Consider the following 19,107-nt stretch of genomic DNA (forward strand, 5'->3'; position numbering starts at 1 on the left):
GGCAAGGCAGCAGAAAAAGCTCAATTATCCTGAGATTACTACATACGAAAAATACTATTGATTCCAGCACAACAATTTTTTCCATTTTAATTAGATGGGAGATACATAAATCTCTCCTAAATCACCATCCTTACTTTGAAATCTTACATTTTTAAGATTTGACTCAACACTCAAACACTGTATTCTTAGTTCAACGTGAAAGCTGTATTTCAGTTAATTAACCCTTTTACAACAAAAGAAATCCTAAAAAAAATCTCATACACATGGTCAAAAATAGACTATTTGGTACTCAAACTACCTTCAATGTTTTTCATTCTGATATGAGAAGTGTCCTTCTCAAAAGCTGACAAGGTAAAATAGCAATGTTTATAAATCTTCATTTTCCAGATAATCTTCATTTAACAATCTATTCCAAATGTCATCATGAGCATTTGCATGCTCACATAGGAATACTGTCTACTATTTTCATATCTGTATGAGTAACTCTTCCGCCAACTCAACCAGTAACTCATTTGGAAAAGGTTAGACTTCTAATTCCTCTATGTGGATTAAATGTCAGGCACTTCTTCAGCAGATCAAGTTACTCTATAGGGAGAATCTCCTGAAGATACAACATGTCAACTATTTGATCTTTACATAACATTTTCCCGAAAACATTTTCCTTTTCGCTTAGGAGCAGGAAGGACAAAAACAAAATAAGAACACAGAGCAGACAGACAGTGATTCATTACAGAAACACAGGAAAGCCGAGTTGAGGAATTTGCTCCCATCCCCTTCTATTTCTAGAACCTACTGCTAACATGTGAGGTATAATGTATGTTACACATGTGCAAGCCTTTCCTTAGCTTTGATCTTCCAAGCATGGCTCTTAATGCCTGGGACTACAGGCTCTCAACAAATTCACCAAGAACAAATCATAACACTGTTTTCTGAGACCACCAGCTTAATACACTAAGAAACTATCAATCATTAATCTTTTCTCCACAGACCCTCCTCACCCATTCTATACGAACATGATGTGCAAATTGATACCCTAACGGAGCTTTATATTTACACTAATCATTATCTACTGTGCAGCTCATATATATAAGACAGATCAATTCATAATTTACTAATATAATAATCATCTTAATGGTAATCATGTTCCATATTTTCCATATACTGCAACTTCTAGCTCTTTTGATTGCAAGCATACCTTCTTAAAATTAGCGATGTTTACTCCTGCTTAATTTAATTCAGGAGTAAGAACCAGCCAGATCAAAAGAATGTTTCCCCAAGCCATCAACATCTAGCTATAAAGGTGCTGTTTCAAGCACATGAGCTACCATGGGTAAAGTTAAATAATTTTCTTCATAATAAGAATATCAATGTCTGATATGACTGATGTCTAAATATGACTGAATTTTAGTTGTGATCGTCAATCTCAAGAAAGAATACATCCCTTCATGCTACTCCCAAACTATGTTAATGACATGAATGGCATTCAATGATATAACCATGAGCTGTAAGGAGTACTGAATTACACTTTCATCATTAAAAAGGGCCTTATCCATAGCTACCATGGTGACAAAACACTAGCGTAGAAAGTTGTGCCTCCACTACAAGGCACTATTCTTCTACATGGCATTGAAAAATATCAAGTGCATCATGAGAAACACAAAAGGCCTGAAAAGAAACAAAATTGCCTTGATTATGAACATACTGGTTTACAACCAAATTTGTCATGCACGGCTACAACTCCTCATCCTCCTCTCAAGAATCTCAGTCATTATTGGGACTGAAACACTGCTCTGGAAAGGGATGGTTCTTTGTAAAAGGATTACTCTATTCAGCCTTTCTGCCAAGCATCAGCCACATAAGGAAAGCAAAGTTCACTGCCATTTATTTTGTCCAGATCTTTTTGATGCCTAAGAATAACTCTTACTGCTGCCTGGAAAGGTAAATTATTTATTTGTTACCAGCCACTGAAGCCACTTTAGGCATTTATATGTTAATACTTCTCCTTACAGTATATCAAACAGTAGAGTTGGATTATTTTTTCTTAAAGCTCTAAATTACTCCATGATGTTAAAGAATTACCTGTTTAGGAGCATTAACACTTTTGCACAGAAATTACTTCGTCCAAGACTCCCAAATACCAATACATGTCAGACACTGGCAAGACGGAAGCATACACATCTATCAGACCAACATGTTGCTTCGGAGTTTGACAAAAAGGAACCAGCATTTCAGAGCTATGGTTTCTGCCTCATTCTGAACATTCACAATACGAGAAACTCCTTGCCTTCACAAAAGAACTAACCTGTAATTCTCTCTTTGATGAATGTGAAATAAACATGCCTCTAGTTAGATGGCACCACAAGCACCAGAGGTACAAAATTTTACACTAAAACTTCACATTTAGTTTCCCCTTCAACTGCTTCAAAAAGGAGTTCTTTCAAAAATTGGAAAGGGGAAAGTGGTTATCAAAAACAAGGCTACATTAACATCTTCAACTGCATCCACTTTAAAGAAGTCAGACAACTAGCTAGCTGCTTTGGTTCTGTTCTGTATTTTACTTTAAATTAAGGTTTTTAAGAGGAACTTTGCAAGAATCAAAATGCAGGACAGACCTCCGCTATACAAGCTGAACAACAAGCAGTCCAACTTGTCGCTTTGAGAACACAGACTGTAAAGGGGAAGAAGACGGGTGACTGCAGCAATCGAAGGCGGAAAAACTGCGACATTTACAGATGACCAGGAGGGCATATTTTCATAAAGAACCTTAACAGCAATCCTGAAGAAATCCGGCCAGACATTAACTGATATTCCAGAAAACAAGGCAGACATAAGAACGAAGCCGCAAGATCTTCTGATTAAATAAACTATTTTACCTCCTCCATGACTTTCTCATTTCCCGATAAATTAATTGTACTCGCAGGGTTACCAAACGTTTTGGAAGGGAGGGAGCTGAAGCAGCAGTTACGCAGTCGAGCAGCTTCAGCTCAGTGCCTTCTCGGACCGAACAAAGAAACTTCTGTGTCCGATGAGATTAAAAACTTTCGGTCTCACAGACTCTTTCCCTGCCTCCATGAAACCAGCGCCTCGGTACACACGTTCAGGCGAGACGGGGAGAAACACAATGAGCAGCTAAACTGTGCAGGCCAAGGCGGAAAACAGAGACAAAATATAAAGGCCAAAAACAGGATATAGAACGAAGCCTTAACTCCTTGGTGTTTTTTTTTCTCCACCCCCTTCCCAGAGGAAGGACTTTTCTGTTGTTTTTGTTGCTGCTGATCCCAAGCCTTCCCTATTTACCTTAGCTGTCGGGGCGTCGTCTAAACCAGATCCAGCAGGCAGGACTTTCTTCTAACCTGAAGTAATATCCAATCGAGTTTTCTTCTTCAGGGAGGCAGAGGGCAGAGAATGGCGGGAGGAGGAGAAAGAATGTTAGCAGCTTTCGCCAAGGACGGGGGAGTTCATGCGCACGGGGAGAGGGGCTCCAGTGCAGCCGGGCTCCTCCCGGCCTCTGCCAGGGTCTGCCCCGCGGGCGGCCCCGAGTCGCGCCGGCCCCGCCCGGCGGCGACACCGCAGCGCCCCCCACCACCCAGCGCGGCCCGGCCTGGACCGGCCCGCCCGCCGCCGCCCCGCGCCCGCCCCCCCGGCGCGATGGGCACCGCTGCTCCCCCCCCGGCTCCGCGCCCGGGCTCGCGCTGCCCGAGAGCGGCCGCCACCGCTTAGGGCTGAAGGGAAGCGGGATGGCCTCCTGCCTCACCTGCCCGCCGCCGCCCTCGCTCCCCGCCTCCTCTGGCACACTTCCCCCTTTCTCGCGGCTTCAGTCTCCCGCCCCCCTCCCCGGCGTCGGCAGCGGGGGGCCCGGGGAGGCGGCGGAGATGTGGGGAGGGGGAATGAACACCCCAGGCAGACACGCGGCGGGGGGAAGGGGAGGTGGCCGCGGACGAAGCCGCCGCGCCCCTGCTGCTGCCGGCGCCGCGCACCGCTGGCCAGGCGGGGGAGGCACTGCAGCGGCACGGGGGGCGGAGCGGGAGCAGGGCCCGGGCCGAGACCTGGCGGAGGCGGGCAGGCGAGAGCGAGATCAGGCGGGAGCAGGAGCAGGAGCAGGCAGGCGCGGCGGGCGCGCCCGCACTGGCTGTGCCGGGCGGGAGGAGGGACGGGCGGACAGCGCCGGGCGGGGGGCCGAGCAGGGGGAAGGCCGTGAGGGACGGGTGCTGCGGCCAATGGGGCCCGGCGGGGGCGGGCTGTACAGGAACAGGGCGAGGCGGGGCGGGGGGCGCTGGCGCGGGGTTGGGGCAGACGCGGGCCGGGGGGTGGTGGGAGCGGCGCCGGGCGTGGCTCGTGTGTGGCCGCCACGGAATGGCTTCTCCCGCTGCCGCCCGGCGTGGGGCCTGTCCTAGTTTGTCTTCGGCAGGGGAGCGTCAGTCGCACAGGCAAATTCAGTCCTGAATGATGGAAGTTTTCCTCGTTAGCAGCTCAGCTTCCTAATTCAATGGTTGCACACCCTTTGTAGAAAGCGCTGAGGCGCCGGCTCACGCTGTCAGGCGCTGGCCGTCGCGTCTTCGTGGCCATCCCACCCCTGCTCCCCCACCTTGTGCTGCCTGACTCGGAGTTACCAAGGGTCCGAGGGAATGAACACACCCAAGGGGAAAAACCGACAGCCTCCACCCACGCTTTGGTGTTTGGGTTTGGCTACATTAAACTTGGATGCAAACAACAACAATTAAAATAATGCCGCGCATATTGTCACAGTGTTTCACGTAAACCCTGGAACGTTGCTGTACTTTCTCTTCCAAGTATTTCAACACTGTCAGTGCAATACAAAGGCGCTGGAAATGCGTGTTGACTGACAGAATCATGTACAAATACGTGTTTGAAAAGCAGGCAGTGCATAGGTCACACGGCTTTGGGATCGGCTGGGTTTGCATTGCAGCAGTACTGTTGTGATCCAAACAGAAACAGTGACTTTCTGTTTAATTTCCTGGATTGTTTGAAATGGGTATTTGATACCTATTGTGTATGCAATATGCCATTTTAACAGTCCTGGAGCCTGGAGTTCTGCTCAGCCACAACACAGGACATGAAGCTGACAGCAGGGTGGATTTGTACATGCTGCTCACCTTATGCTCCTTAATTGTGCTCAGCAGAGACCAATCTAAGGACAGAGGTAGTTTTGTTTTCACGCTAATTTAATCCCTGGCTACTCTACTGGGACTGCCACCAACTAAGATGGAATAGTGTTTTATGATGATAATATTTACTGAGAAATTGGCAAAATGCTAAGAAATGTCCTGTTATATGAGCCAAGGGAAAATGGTATGTCATGTTACTATATGACATATTATGTATGACTAGATGAGAAAAGTCCTTTACACCTCTACCAGTCCTTGAAAGTAACTCAAATTTATATTTCCTGTTCAGGATCATTGTTTGCTTTATCTAGTTTCTTATAGGGCTTTGCATGAAGAGTTTAATCTTTAGCAACAAAACATTTTTATAAAAGTCCACTGTGTTTAACAATACTGTTATTTATTTTAAACTTCTTGCCTGTACATGGGAATTGTATGTTTGTGTCCAGATACAGAAAATAAGCATGTTTTCCTACTAGGATAATAATATTCACTTACTGTTTCTTTACTTTTCTTCATCTTCAGGAGCATACAGTCCTACTTTGGGGACTACATCTATACTTAAATTTAAATAATTAAACTAAATCAAATGTAATCATCAGAGTTTATAAAAAGGGAATTGTGTGTGTATGTATAGATATTTCCCAAAACATTAAATCACTTCTATTTCTTCTTGTTCTGAAGAGCCATTTTCTTCAAATGACTCAGGTTTGGAATAAGGCCAAGCAAGACACTTGACAATAAGATTTAGAATTTCTCACTACAGTGCCCTGCACTGGTGCCCAACACTGGAGTTATAATAAAATTACTACCTTTTTTTTTTTTTTTTTTTAATCTCTTGCAAATGTTTGATCATTCCTGTTGAATACCAAATAATGTATCCTTATCATAATGCGAATAGCTCTCTGCAACGGATCCCCTCCCTCATGAACTCTTCAGGGCAGTTTTTTTATGTGAATTACCATAACTTTTTTAATGCAAGGATATTATTTGAAAATATTTACTGCAAATTACCTAATGCATTTATTAATGCAGCAGAGTAATAGATGGGTATGAGAATTTATAGTAGCTGTTGCTCAGATGGTGAGTGTCCCATAGTTGTTAACATTAGGAATGTAAAATGCTGTTTCACTTACAGTTTTAGCCATCAAAAATGAAAGCCTAGCCAAAGTCTGCTGAAACTATAGCTCACTGGAGCACAATTACAAAGGACTTTTTGCACTGACAAGATATAACCATCCATACAAATTAGGAAATAAAAATGCTATAAATATCAAGAAAGTATTTAGATTACAGCTCCAGCAGAGTTCCCAGCAATATTAATTCCCAGAGTTAGTATCCCAGTTACCAAATAATTACAGATTAAGTGCACAAGGTACAAAATACAGTTACATAATAAGTCTTTCAAGTGAGACTATGCATCTGATCCCACTGAACATTGAAACAATATAACATCCCTTATACACACTTTCATGCTGGACATCAAGCCCAAACTTCTCTCCTTTTAATTTCTATTTTTATATTTGATCAGGAGCACTAGTAAATACTGCAACAACATGCAGCTAAATCAAAAGAATATTTGGTGAAACAGCCACCTGTTTATTTGTCTCTTTCAGGAGTAAAGTGGTCTGAACAATTGCTACATAGTTTGTTCTGAGTAATAAGGTTTAATTGCTGCTTTTCCCTATTCTTACCACTGTTGTTCATTATGATTGCAAGTTACCACATTTCCAGGAAATAGATTGAAAGGCCTCTGGAGTAAGCACTTCTGTTTATTAAATGCTCTAGTAGTGACTTGAACGGTGGATTTCAAATTGATTTGAAGTGGAACTTCTGGACATGATTGCAATATAAATATTAAATAATAATTAGTGGAAGTAATAACCAGCTGAAAGACACAAAGAGGCAATAAGTAATTTTCCTTTAAAAAGTACATATTGATGTTTATTTTAAATATTCCATAATTTAAATTTTGCCAAAATGTCTTACTGTAAAATTTTCTGAATTTATGTGATTCACAAGTGGATGACACCATATTTATGCTGGTGAAATTAACACAAAACTGGTATCATTCAGTGGCAATTAAGTCTTAGAAGTGTGCTGTTATAACTTCTAAGTGCATAATGTGTATCTACTATATTTAAAGAGAAGCTAAGTAAGCAACCTCTGTTCAGTCTAACTTCAATACAATGCCAAATATACACTGGCTAAATACACCTTACAAATAAGTTTTCTCTGTATTTGATTGCTTCGTTTCTCAAATAGTAGAATCAAAGTGATGAACGTAAATGCATAGTGTGACTAAATTTTGTAATATTATACAAGTACCAATAGAAAACCTTGGTAACACCACAACCCATTTTTTATATGCCGTGTTCTAGAAATGGTTAGGAATGTTTTAGAGTTATTTTTAACCATTTTATTGTGACTTTTTGTTTGTCTTTATCTTCCTCAGTTAGCATGGGAGAGCTGGTGAATTCTGAGGAACACCTGGGACATGGAAGAGCATTTCATATGGTGGAGAGTAGAAAAAAAGGTGGTGTTAAGGTACTTTTACTCTTGCCTGATTTGGACTGCTTTGCTCCTGTACAGTCTTGTTAACACTGATTTTAAGCTATGCTGCAGCCTCTTAGCCTCAGGGTCTGTTTTGACAGCTGATGCCACCACATAAATCTTGTGCTGGGGAAAACAAAGTGAAAGGAATGAAAATTAAGCCATACTGTGTGAGGACACTGACATCTGTAGATCATAACCAAAAATCCATCGTTGACTAGGTTAAGACACATGAAGTTGGCAGAAAGAGCCAACTGTGAAGCTGCCTGAAATAAACCATGTGCTCAGTATGTTGCCTATGCACCAATGGTAGTTTTGGACTGCCATTGCTAAGTTCTTGGATCCTAGAAGGGTAACAATTAATGCTGTTGAGGATGTTTGTGTCCAAATAGAAATCCTAAAAGAACGTTGTACCAATCTCTAGTCAGACCTGGAATACTTTTCTACAGAAAATCAGTTATGCTAGCTCTACAGGACACAACATCACACAACCATTAAATAAAACCATGGTTCTCTAATTGTAGGATGAATTGCATTTATTTTACATTTTATGGCATACCTCTATTTTGACAATTAATTTTTCTTAGAAAGTGCTAATCTGACAACCCAAATTTCTTAGTAGTCTTTAACAGCAATGTTGTGTGTATGCACACATAAATTTTTTATCTTTCCCTTTTCTTTTTCTATGAATAATGGCAGTCATGTAAAAATAAATTCTGACAATGTGTGAATTCTTGGCTTCAGTGTTGGTTCAGTGATATTTCAAACTGAATTTCTTAATGGACTACCATATTTGGAAATAAATCCTTTTGACGCAAGGTGATAAAAAGAGTTCCGTGAGATGAAGTCCTGTCTCTAGACCAGCTAAACTGACAGATTGTACCTTAAGAAAAGAGTTTTTGATTTCTAGAGAAACCACCAAGAAACATTTTTAGGAGAGTTAAAAAAAAAAAATATCTTTTTGATTGTTCTCTATCTGCAAAATATGGTTCATGAAAAAAGATCATTTTATTTTGAGGAAAATAATTACTTTTTCCAGAATCTGTTAGAGTAATTGCAGATTTCTTTCATTACATATGAAATTCAATTTTATGTTCAATTAAAAAAGAATAATTTTGTCTTCCCCATTTATTTTCTTTATGAAGTCTTCAGTTCTCCTTTTTTACTATTTTTTTGCCTTTTTTTCTCCTCACACAATCAATACAAATGACATAGTTCTAAGTGCTAAAATGTTCTCCTTTTTCAACAAACAAAATATTAAAAAATTGCACTTTATCACTTGAATCACTGAAAACCTTATAGAAATATTATATATATATTTAATTTTCATTTTACAAGAATAGTTTCAGAGTATTTTCTAAAATCTAAAATAGGTATTTTTTCAGTTATATCTGTCCTACCTTCTAAGGCATGGTAGATGTAAACAATAAATTTTTTATGTTTTGATTCACAGGTTTCATCTACTGTTTTACTCCACCAAAAGATATTTTTCTACATCTTTACATGGCAGTATATTCTATGGCATTCTTCCACAGGAGGAAGAAAATAGTGACTTTTCAGGCCAAAAAAATGAAAAAGTTGTCTCTTAACTAATTTTTATTCCTGCAAACAAACAAAAGCATTCAACAGAGAGCTTGGCTTTACCAAGAGTGAAGTGCACTTTAGTCTACAGGTGTAATTATTTCAATTTCTAGGAAAAAATACTTAAAATATTTTACTTTCTTAAACTAAAGTGAAAATGCATAGCTTCTGATTAGCCATGCTGTTAGCAATGTAGCAGTTTACATCTGAACACCATGACACCATCGACTCAACCCATTTCCATGAATGTATTTCCAACTGTTGTGATTAAACAGCATACATTCAGATTAAACAGACACATAGCTCAGGTGAGAGAGACCTTCAATGAATTTTGATACTGTGGGATATAAACTAGATAAGATTTGTAGAAAATGTGATACCTTTCATTAGATCAACTGATAGAAATTGAAAAAATAAAGTTTTTGACTTGACTGACATCATTAATGAGAACTGAGAAGGAGAAAAACCCAAACTAAATACAAGTGGCATGGTATTTGGTTTTGTATAATAAAATTATTTTAATCACTTAAACACTGGTGAGAAAACACCTGCTAAAATGAATGTTCAGAGGATGAATCAGCAAGAAAACTGTCAGCTTTACAAATAATGTTGCTACTGTCTCCATGAAGAATGTAGTTCCAGGATTGTTTTTTAAACATGACTTGGAGGTCCCTTTTTAGTCCCTGCTCTGAGATGGACTATTTTTTTTTTTTTTAATGTATGAAATAATTACTATGAAATAATTATTCTCCTCCCCTTTGCTGTGTTTTGTCTGTGATCTGTTATGTGTGTCAATTCATTGTAGTGAATAACAGTTGATGGTTCCATGCATGTAATTTTCATAGGGATGTGTGATACTTAGTGTAATAAATTTAAAGAGTATCAAGAAAACACATGGAAATTAATTATTTTGGTCACTGATATCAATTATATTAAATATGTGAGTATCCATGAAGTTTACTTTGCTGTGCCAGCAAGGTTTCACACTAATGAGTGTTAGTATAGGGAGTACTGGAACCATTGTTTAAAAAGAGATGTGGGAAAAAAGAAGTCTTCAAGGACATGTAAATGCTGTAATTATCTAACCATATTTTTTGTATCTATACCAGCATTGAGTATTACGCAATAAACAGGAATATTTTATCAATGAGGGCTTCCATTTTTCATTATTAGATTGATAGTTGGTATTTGGGAGGTTAATTTAAATGCAAGGCTTGTTTCTTGCCAGGCAGTTCTGAGACTTTTCCTAGTGTGTCTTTGTTTTGGTTCTATAAGACAGGTGTCTGCTAGGGAGAGCAGGAGCTTCTCTTGGGATGAAAGAATGTAGACCCGCCTCCCTCCGAATTATTATAATTTTGAAATCAAGGGGCTTTCAGGCAGAGATCTGGGGATAGGAATAACAGTTCTTTACTAGTATAACCAGGTAAACAAACAACAATAACTACAGCATTAACAAGAAAACAGAACCAGGGGCTCTGGGACAGCCTTCTTGGCTGAGACGGGATGGAGGAGAGGCTTTGTTTTCACAAACCCCTCGGGCAGTCAGTCCCGGTGCTCCTGCAGGGCTCCGAGGAACAGTCGGCTGGAACAGCAGGGACGAGCTGAGATCCTGGGCTGGTGGATGAGGTGAATCAGCAGCTCCGCGGCGGTGCCTGGCACTGCCACACGTCCTGGCAGGACAGGGGGTGCGAGGCCACCAACAAAGAGGGAAGAAGGAGAAGAAGCAGCAGCTCCGTCTGGGTGATGGCGAAAATTCCCTTCTCCCCACCGCAGCAGCTCCGCGACCCAGCAAATGAATGTCTTTTCCCGAAGCCGAAGAAAGCCAACTAAAAACTGTCCCCACCCTCCTTTCCTGCCACCTTCTCCCCCTGGGCCCGGCCGCTCTTTGTCCTTTATCAATCACCCACTAAATACCCACAGTTAGGTTGTCTCCGCAGCGAATGGGTAAAAATTCCATGGGCAGGCCAGAATGACAAAACAAAACAAAAAAAAGGACACTTAACCCTCAACACTATCCACTCCGAATTTTTTCCCATACTAAAATGTTACATCAAATATTAAACCTTTAAATTATACACGAACACATACTAATTTAACTGTAATAAATTAATCTGTAAATAAAAATTCGTAAAGGTATAAATAAGATGTATATGTGTTGAAATAATATAAAATCCAAAAATGTACATAAACCCTTTCTCCAAGCCTGGCCGGGAGTTTCCTCCAAAGGCAACGGATTGCAGCCAACACCCAGATAACGAACATTAGCTCGGAAAATAGACAGGACGAGGGCCATCAGGAAAACAAAAGAACTAGCTCGGAGGAGACACCCATCTCCGGACCTGACCAACGTCCCTGCAGATCTCTGTTGGGAAACAATCAAGGTCGACAAAAGACAAGCCTCAGAAAAAGTATCCGTGGCTAGACCTGAACGCCCCACCTGTCAAACCAGTGTTGGAGATGCAATCAATGCAAACAAAAGGAAAGACTCTGCCGAGATACCCATCGGCACCAATCCCGGATCACACCACTTTTGCCTTGATAACCCAAATTGAAATACATACAGAGTCTCTTTACATATGAGGAGACTCTGTCCGGACACTGGTTAGGTCTATTTTTCCAAGCCAGGAAATCCATTCACCGGACAATCAAGAACACTTGGTGAATGGAGCCTGCTTGGAATTTTAGCCTGAGGACTTAAAATCTCTATAAAACCCCAAGCCTGAGAACACTCAGACGTGGATTTGGGAACCCTACACCTCCGGTGTAGACCCTGTCCACCCAGCGCTGCGCTGACCATTTTTATTGTGGTTTTTTTCTCGTTGTTTGTTCTTTGTTGTTTATTAATAAATTTCTCTTTTTGATTTTATCCCAAAATTGCCTTTGCATTTATAACAGATTGGTGCCGTGACTCGGATCGGGAAAACTGTGGGAGAACCTCGCTGTCCAGGTCGGGTACCCCCGCTGATTTTGGTGGCCTGGGGAGCCGAGAGCCTCCGCAGTTCGCTCCGATATCCGAACCAAATTTAGGCTGGGGTAAAAACCACAATAAAAGAGAAAAACGGATCCAGAGGAGCTCGGGAAGGCACGGAGCCTTCGAGGGAAGCCGCGGCTTGGTAGCTCATAAAAAGTCGACAGTGCACGAAGACACCCTCGCAAGAAAATTGCTGTAAGTATTGTGAGGTTGAGCGGGTGATTGGGCAAGCGTGTGTGAGACGTGATCCGATCACGGAGCGAGTGCGGACTCCAAGGCCGCGTTTCCATCCTCCCGCGAGGGAATTGGCCGGCCACGGAGGAAGCGATTCGGTGTGAGAAAGACTCTCTCTTCACGTTTGTAAAACCTGGGACTAAAGGGAGTCCCGGGGGACCGATCACAAGGGGCTGAAAGGGGAAGAGGACGTCCAGTTGAGCTCGGGAATTAGTAAACCCTTTCAGCCATCGGACCTAGGAGAAGGTCCAGAGGAAAATCGAGACAGAGGACCCCGGTGCAGCTAACCGAGAGGTGAGTATTAGCAAACTTTGATTTTCCTGGAAAAAGCGGAACGAACACAACGCAGGACAGGTAAGATTTTTGTTTAAAATAGGGGGCAGAGAAAAAGTAAACTACAAAAGAGAGGTGAGGAAAAGAGTCCTTCCGAAAAAGCGAAGGAATTGTTAGACATCCCACCAGAAAGTCCCTTGGGATGGATGTTGAAATATTGGGAAAATTGCCCTGAAAGGAAAAAGAAATCCAAAGCAAAGATGATCTATTATTGTGCCGAGGTTTGGGGTGGGCAGGAACTGAGAACCCATCTCACTTGGCCGATATTAGGAACATTTGAAAGGTGGACATGCAACGAATTACTCTCTTATGTGGAGAGTAAGGTTCCCTCGGACTCCGAGGAGAAGGAATATGCCAAGCTCTGGTTAACGGCCAGAGTAGGACTATTCCCAATGAAACTAAAAGGTGGATCAAAGACAGAAACCTGGTAACCCCTTGATCATTTACCCCCTCCATACCACGGGCCAGCAGAGCCTTCTGCGGTGGATCAAGTGGTGCCGTCAGCACCCGCGGGTTCCCCAGGGCAACCGGGTGAAGCACACACATCGCGAACAAGGGAGTCGGCACCAGCAGTGGTTCCGGCAGCACCCCCTTTGTCCCCGCCTGTGGAAACCGCAGCCGCCACAGCCTCTCCAGAGTCTATGGTGGTGCAAGGCCGGGGATCACCCTATCCACAATTGCCCGTCCGACTGCCACAGCCAGGTCCCTCAAATTTAGCAGAGGGAGTTCCTCATGGTAACCTGGTGGCAACGGACTTTTCACAAATAATAAAAGAACAGACCCTCAAAAACCCCAGTTCCCCTCCTGCGAGTAGGACTCGTTTTAAATCAAAGCTGATGAGTGAGGAGTGGGAAGAGAATGAGAATGGACACCGAATGTTTCCTCTCAGGGAAGTGCCAACTGGCCCTGGAGTAATTGGGTTCGTGAATGTACCCCTTAACTCAGGGGATGTGCGAGCGTTTAAGAAAGAGATGGGGCGATTGCTAGACGATCCGTTTGGAGTGGCTGAAAGATTGGATGAGTTTTTAGGTAGTAGTATTTATACATATGAAGATCTCATGGCCATCCTGAGATCACTGTTTAGTCAAGAGGAGAGAGAAATGATTAAACAAGCTGGTATCAGAGACTGGGAGCGGCAAAACCCGCAGGGAACACCAGGCGATCAGAAATGGCCTAGCATGAGCCCAAGCTGGAACGCCCAAACAGAGGATGGTAGGAGAAGTATGATTGATTTAAGAAATATCATTGTGCAAGGAATAAGGGAGGCGGTTCCCCGAGGTCAAAATATCAGTAAGGTATTTGGGGAATGCCAGGGAAAGGAGGAATCACCCACCGAATGGTTAGAGAGATTGCGACGAAGTCTGCAGATTTACTCTGGGACTGATCCTAGCTCTCCGGTGGGGGAAGTCTTGCTCAAAACCCAATTTGTGGCAAAATCATGGGAAGATATCAGAAGGAAACTAGAAAAGATTGATGGGTGGCAGGAGAAAAGTCTCCAAGAGCTTCTGAGGGAAGCTCAAAAGATTTACATGAGGAGAGAGGATGAGAAACAGAAACTCCAGGCCAAAATATTAGTGGCCGCAGTAAAAGAGGCCCAAAAACAAGAACAGGCACAGGGCAAGTTTAAAACAGTACCGAAAAAGCAACAAGGGTCTCAAAAGGGCGGTTCCGCTCCACGAAAGGACCCTCCGGAGTGTTTTTACTGTAAGAAGGTAGGACACATCCAACGGGACTGTCGACAAAAATTAAAAGATGAAAAAGTATTTCAAGAAGACTAGGGAAGTCTTGGGCTCTTTCAGGTGGGGACGGTAACAGCAAAGGAGCCCTTGATAAAATTGAAAGTGGGTCCCCATCGCCAGGAAATAGAATTCCTGGTTGACACAGGAGCTGAGAGAAGCACCCTGCAGAAATTACCCAGGGGATGCGTGGCAAGTAAAGAAAAAGTAGTTGTAATTGGTGCTAAGGGAGATCCCTTCAAGGTCTCTGTAATCAAAGATGTGGAAATTGAATCACAAAATAAAATATGCTTAGGAAATTTATTATTAGTAGAAGAAGCTGATTACAATTTATTAGGAAGAGATATGATTGTTGCATTAGGTATAAATATTGTTGTGAGGAATTCCGAATTGGTAATAAAGATATTCCATTTGACTCCAAAAGATGAAAGGGAAATTGATCCCAGAGTGTGGCATTCGAAAGGGGAGGTGGGGAAGTTAAATATTACTCCCATCAAAATTGAAATAGAGAACCCAGAGGATCCGATAAGGATCAAGCAATATCCCATCCCGATAGAAGGGAGAAGGGGTTTGAAATTAGTAATCGATGACCTCCTTAAAGGGGGTACCCTTGAACCCTGCATGTCCCAACATAACACCCCCATCCTGGCAGTAAAGAAGGCGGATGGGAGCTTCCGACTGGTTCAAGATCTTAGAGCAGTAAATGCTAGAACCTGAACCAGGTTTCCGGTGGTGGAAAATCCTTATACTTTACTAAACAGACTCTCACCGGAGGATGTATGGTATAGTGTAATTGATTTGAAAGACGCTTTCTGGACCTGCCCTTTAGATGAAAAGAGTAGGAACTTCTTCGCCTTCCAGTGGGAAGATCCGGACACCAACAGAAAGCAACAACTAAGGTGGACTGTCCTCCCACAGGGATTTGTAGAATCTCCAAACCTGTTTGGACAGGCTCTGGAGCAACTACTCACCGAATTTATTCCAGAGGAGGGGACAAAATTACTGCAATATGTAGATGATTTATTGATTGCTGGGGCATTGGAAGAGAAGGTGAAAAAGAGTACGATTTCTTTATTGAATTTTCTGGAACAGAAAGGATTGAAGGTATCAAAATCCAAGCTGCAATTCACAGAGCCCGAGGTAAAATATCTTGGACATTGGATATCTCAGGGGAAAAAGAAATTAGACCCTGAGAGAGTGGCGGGAATTCTCGTGCTCCCTGCCCCAAAAACAAAAAGACAGATTAGACAATTTTTAGGGCTCCTGTGATATTGCAGACAGTGGATTGAAGGATTCAGTGAGAAGGTAAAATTTCTGTATGAAAGATTAAACACTGACAGATTGAAATGGACAGTACAAGATGAAACTAAATTTCAAGAATTAAAGAATGCCCTCATAACTGCCCCAGTACTAACCTTACCGGACACAAATAAAGAGTTTCAGCTGTTTGTAGACGTAAGTGGACAAACAGCACAGGGAGTTCTGACCCAGGAATGGGCAGGAAAGAAAAAGCCTATAGGATTTTTGTCAAAAATTCTAGATCCAGTCAGTCGAGGCTGGCCTACTTGCCTGCAGGCAATTGTGGCGGTAGCCTTGCTGGTCGGGGAAGCTAAAAAAGTAACTTTTGGAGCTCCTTTGATAGTTTTCACCCCACATGATGTAAGGAATATCTTACAACAGAAAGCAGAAAAATGGTTAACTGATTCAAGGCTTCTGAAATACGAAGCCATGCTAATCAGCTCACCAGACTTGGAACTAAAAACAACTGCTGCGCAAAACCCGGCGCAATTTTTGTTTGGAGAACCAACAGGTAAGCTGCTTCATAATTGCATTGAGACAGTAGAACTGCAAACAAAGGTGAGGCCTGACTTGGAGGATCAGGAATTGGAAGGAGGAGAAAAATGGTTCATTGATGGCTCCTCAAGAATGGTGAAAGGAAAACGAAAATCAGGATATGCCATCATGAATGGCATGACAGGACAAACCATAGAATCGGGTCCCCTGAAAGCAAGTTGGTCGGCCCAGGCTTGTGAGCTGTTTGCTCTCCTAAGAGCACTTCAGGACTTGAAAGGAAAAAGGGGAACCATTTACACTGACTCAAGGTATGCATTTGGAGTAGTGCATACTTTTGGAAAAATATGGGAAGAGAGGGGGTTGATTAACACAAAAGGAAAAGATTTAATACACGAAGAAATAATCAGACAGATTTTAGAAGCAGTCAGAGAGCCACAGGAGATATCGGTTGTTCATGTAAGAGGACACCAAACGGGGTGGCAATTCCACACAAGGGGGAACAATCTAGCAGACAAAGAAGCCAAACGAGCGACTTTGTTGACGGTAAGTATTCCTGAGATAGTCCCGAGGGAACCACCAGAAGTTTCCTTGCTTCCGTCAGAGAAGGAGCTGGAAGATTTCAAAAAGGTAGGAGGCTACCTGAAAGAAGGAAAATGGTGGTTACCAGACGGGAGGGAGCTAGTCCCAAAGGGAATAGCAAAGGGAATACTCAGAAGGTTGCACGAACAGACGCATTGGGGAACCAGGGCACTGGCCGAACAATTTTTAAAGTTCTTTGGGTGTAAAGGAATCTTCGAGCTTGCAAAACAAGAGGTGCAAGGATGTGTGATATGCCAAAAAGTAAATCGATCAAATTTTAAACAATCAAACTGGGGAGGCCGGCCACTCTCCTACCGGCCGTTTGAAAGAATCCAAGTGGATTTCACAGAATTACCAAAAATTGGTAGAAATAAATTTTTACTAGTAATAGTAGATAAACTGACACATTGGGTAGAAGCTTCTCCCAGAGCGAAAGCGACAGCCCAAACAGTGTCTAAAATTCTACTAGAGGAAATAATTCCAAGATATGGGATAGTGGACCATATTGATTCGGATCAAGGCACTCATTTCACTTCAAAAATTATTAGACAATTATCGGAAGCATTAGGGATAAGATGGCAATATCACACCCCCTGGCATCCTCAGAGCTCGGGACAAGTAGAAAGGATGAATCAGACATTAAAATTGCAACTGTCCAAACTAATAATTGAAACAAAAATGTCCTGGATCAAATGTCTCCCCTTGGCACTGTTGAATATTAGAACCATGCCACATTCTGAAACCGGCTTGTCCCCCTTTGAAATGCTATATGGAATGCCATATAAGCATGGAATGCCGGTGGCACATCCCCAAGTTGAGGATGTGCAACTACAACCATATCTCATTTCTATAAATAAAAACTTGCAGGAACTGAGGAGAAGAGGATTGATTCCTCAAAGTACCACACTGGGATTTCCCATTCATCAAATTCGACCAGGAGATAAAGTCCTGATCAAAGTGTGGAAAGAGCTTCCCCTGAGCCCTCACTGGGAAGGCCCATTCCTCGTCCTCCTGACCACGGATACAGCGGTTCGAACTGCAGAGAAGGGCTGGACACACTCCTCTCGAGTAAAGAAAGTTACAAACTACAATTCCTCAGAGTGGAAAGTTACTACCCCTCCGGGAGAATTGAAGATCAAACTTCGGCGGCAACACAAATGAGTGAAGAACGGATAAGTTGTACAAATTTTGATTGTTACTGCTTTCCTTTTATTCACTTCAAGTGCGTTTATTGTAAGCAAATTTGGGTGGCTCACTGTTTAAGAGGGCGTAAACCAAGGGGTTTGTGTACTAAGTGTTTTGAAAAAGAATTAGAACAGACCAACCGATTCCTAATACTTGCTACCCGGGCGGGCCTGCTGGAACTCGACTCTCCTGAGTGGTTCCTGTTTTATCGAAAGGGATTGAGGGGTCAGCTTGACTGCAAGGCGGAACCTTTGGTAGTCGAGTGCCGCTGAACAATAAAAGTACCGTGCAGATTTGACACGGTCAAGGCGTCTCAGTGGGCAACCTTTAAGAGAAGGTTTGCCATCAGGACTTCAAGGGCCCCTGAAGACAGTCCCTGCTGCCGAGAAGATGGCTTTCCCCGCCATATGCTCATATATGGGCGAAGGGCGAGGCAGAGGGATGCAGTGGTGGGGAATCCTGATGATCCTGAGCCTAGCCATGTGCTCGGCCGAGGGGATGAACCCCGAGGCGCCCCCGGGGGTGAGCCCCACGGGGAAGTGTGAACAGTGCCGAACTGCCAAAAAAACCGAGCCATTGATCGTTTGTCCTCCAGAACTGCACGCAGGGGTATGCTGGTCAAATGATACCCAATTGAATTTGTGCAAATTAAGGGGGAAGATTTGGTGCTCCAACCTAGGAGCAAGTATTACGGAAAAGCAATTTCGGAACTCGGGAGAACAAAAGATTCAAACAACTCACCTCCGAACCAAAAGGGAGTTGAGGGGGGTTCCCCCAATTTCGGTCTGTGGACAGTGTAACAAGACTGTCTGGATTGGGGGAAGGAGGCAATCCACTTTTATAGCTTATTACCAAGTCAACCCTATTTGCTACTATAAAGCAAACTTAAAGCCGTGCACAATGGGTGGAAAAATGTATTGGGAGGGGAAAAATTTAAAACATGAAACTAAAACGTCATTTAATAATGAACCTATAATTTTAGATTTGTTAAAGAATGATGATGATCGAGTGTGTTTGC

The 19,107-nt window shown here is 42.7% G+C and overlaps 1 protein-coding gene and 1 long non-coding RNA gene across 8 annotated transcripts in view; one reads left to right on the forward strand and one right to left on the reverse strand.

Annotated features, from left to right (window-relative positions):
• The window catches only part of ERBIN (erbb2 interacting protein), a 116,314-nt gene extending 112,272 nt beyond the window's left edge, over positions 1 to 4,042 (reverse strand). For 5 of the 7 annotated variants that reach the window (XM_058864922.1, XM_058864925.1, XM_058864920.1 and 2 more), the window contains exons 1-2: positions 3,755 to 4,042; positions 3,298 to 3,381 (exon numbers count right to left, since the gene is read on the reverse strand). The gene's annotated coding sequence lies outside the window, so the exon portion shown is untranslated. The remainder of the gene's footprint in view (positions 1 to 3,297; positions 3,382 to 3,754) is intronic. The other 2 variants (XM_058864926.1, XM_058864924.1) reach the window with 1 other exon arrangement.
• A 2,698-nt stretch (positions 4,043 to 6,740) lies between these two features.
• LOC131573310 (uncharacterized) lies at positions 6,741 to 10,261 on the forward strand. Its single transcript, XR_009276174.1, has 3 exons — positions 6,741 to 6,881; positions 7,579 to 7,670; positions 9,130 to 10,261. It is a non-coding gene; the product is annotated as an uncharacterized LOC131573310 (long non-coding RNA).
• The last annotated feature ends 8,846 nt before the right edge of the window (positions 10,262 to 19,107 follow it).

This window comes from Poecile atricapillus, chromosome Z, assembly GCF_030490865.1.
Source record: "Poecile atricapillus isolate bPoeAtr1 chromosome Z, bPoeAtr1.hap1, whole genome shotgun sequence".
NCBI lineage: Eukaryota > Metazoa > Chordata > Aves > Passeriformes > Paridae > Poecile > Poecile atricapillus.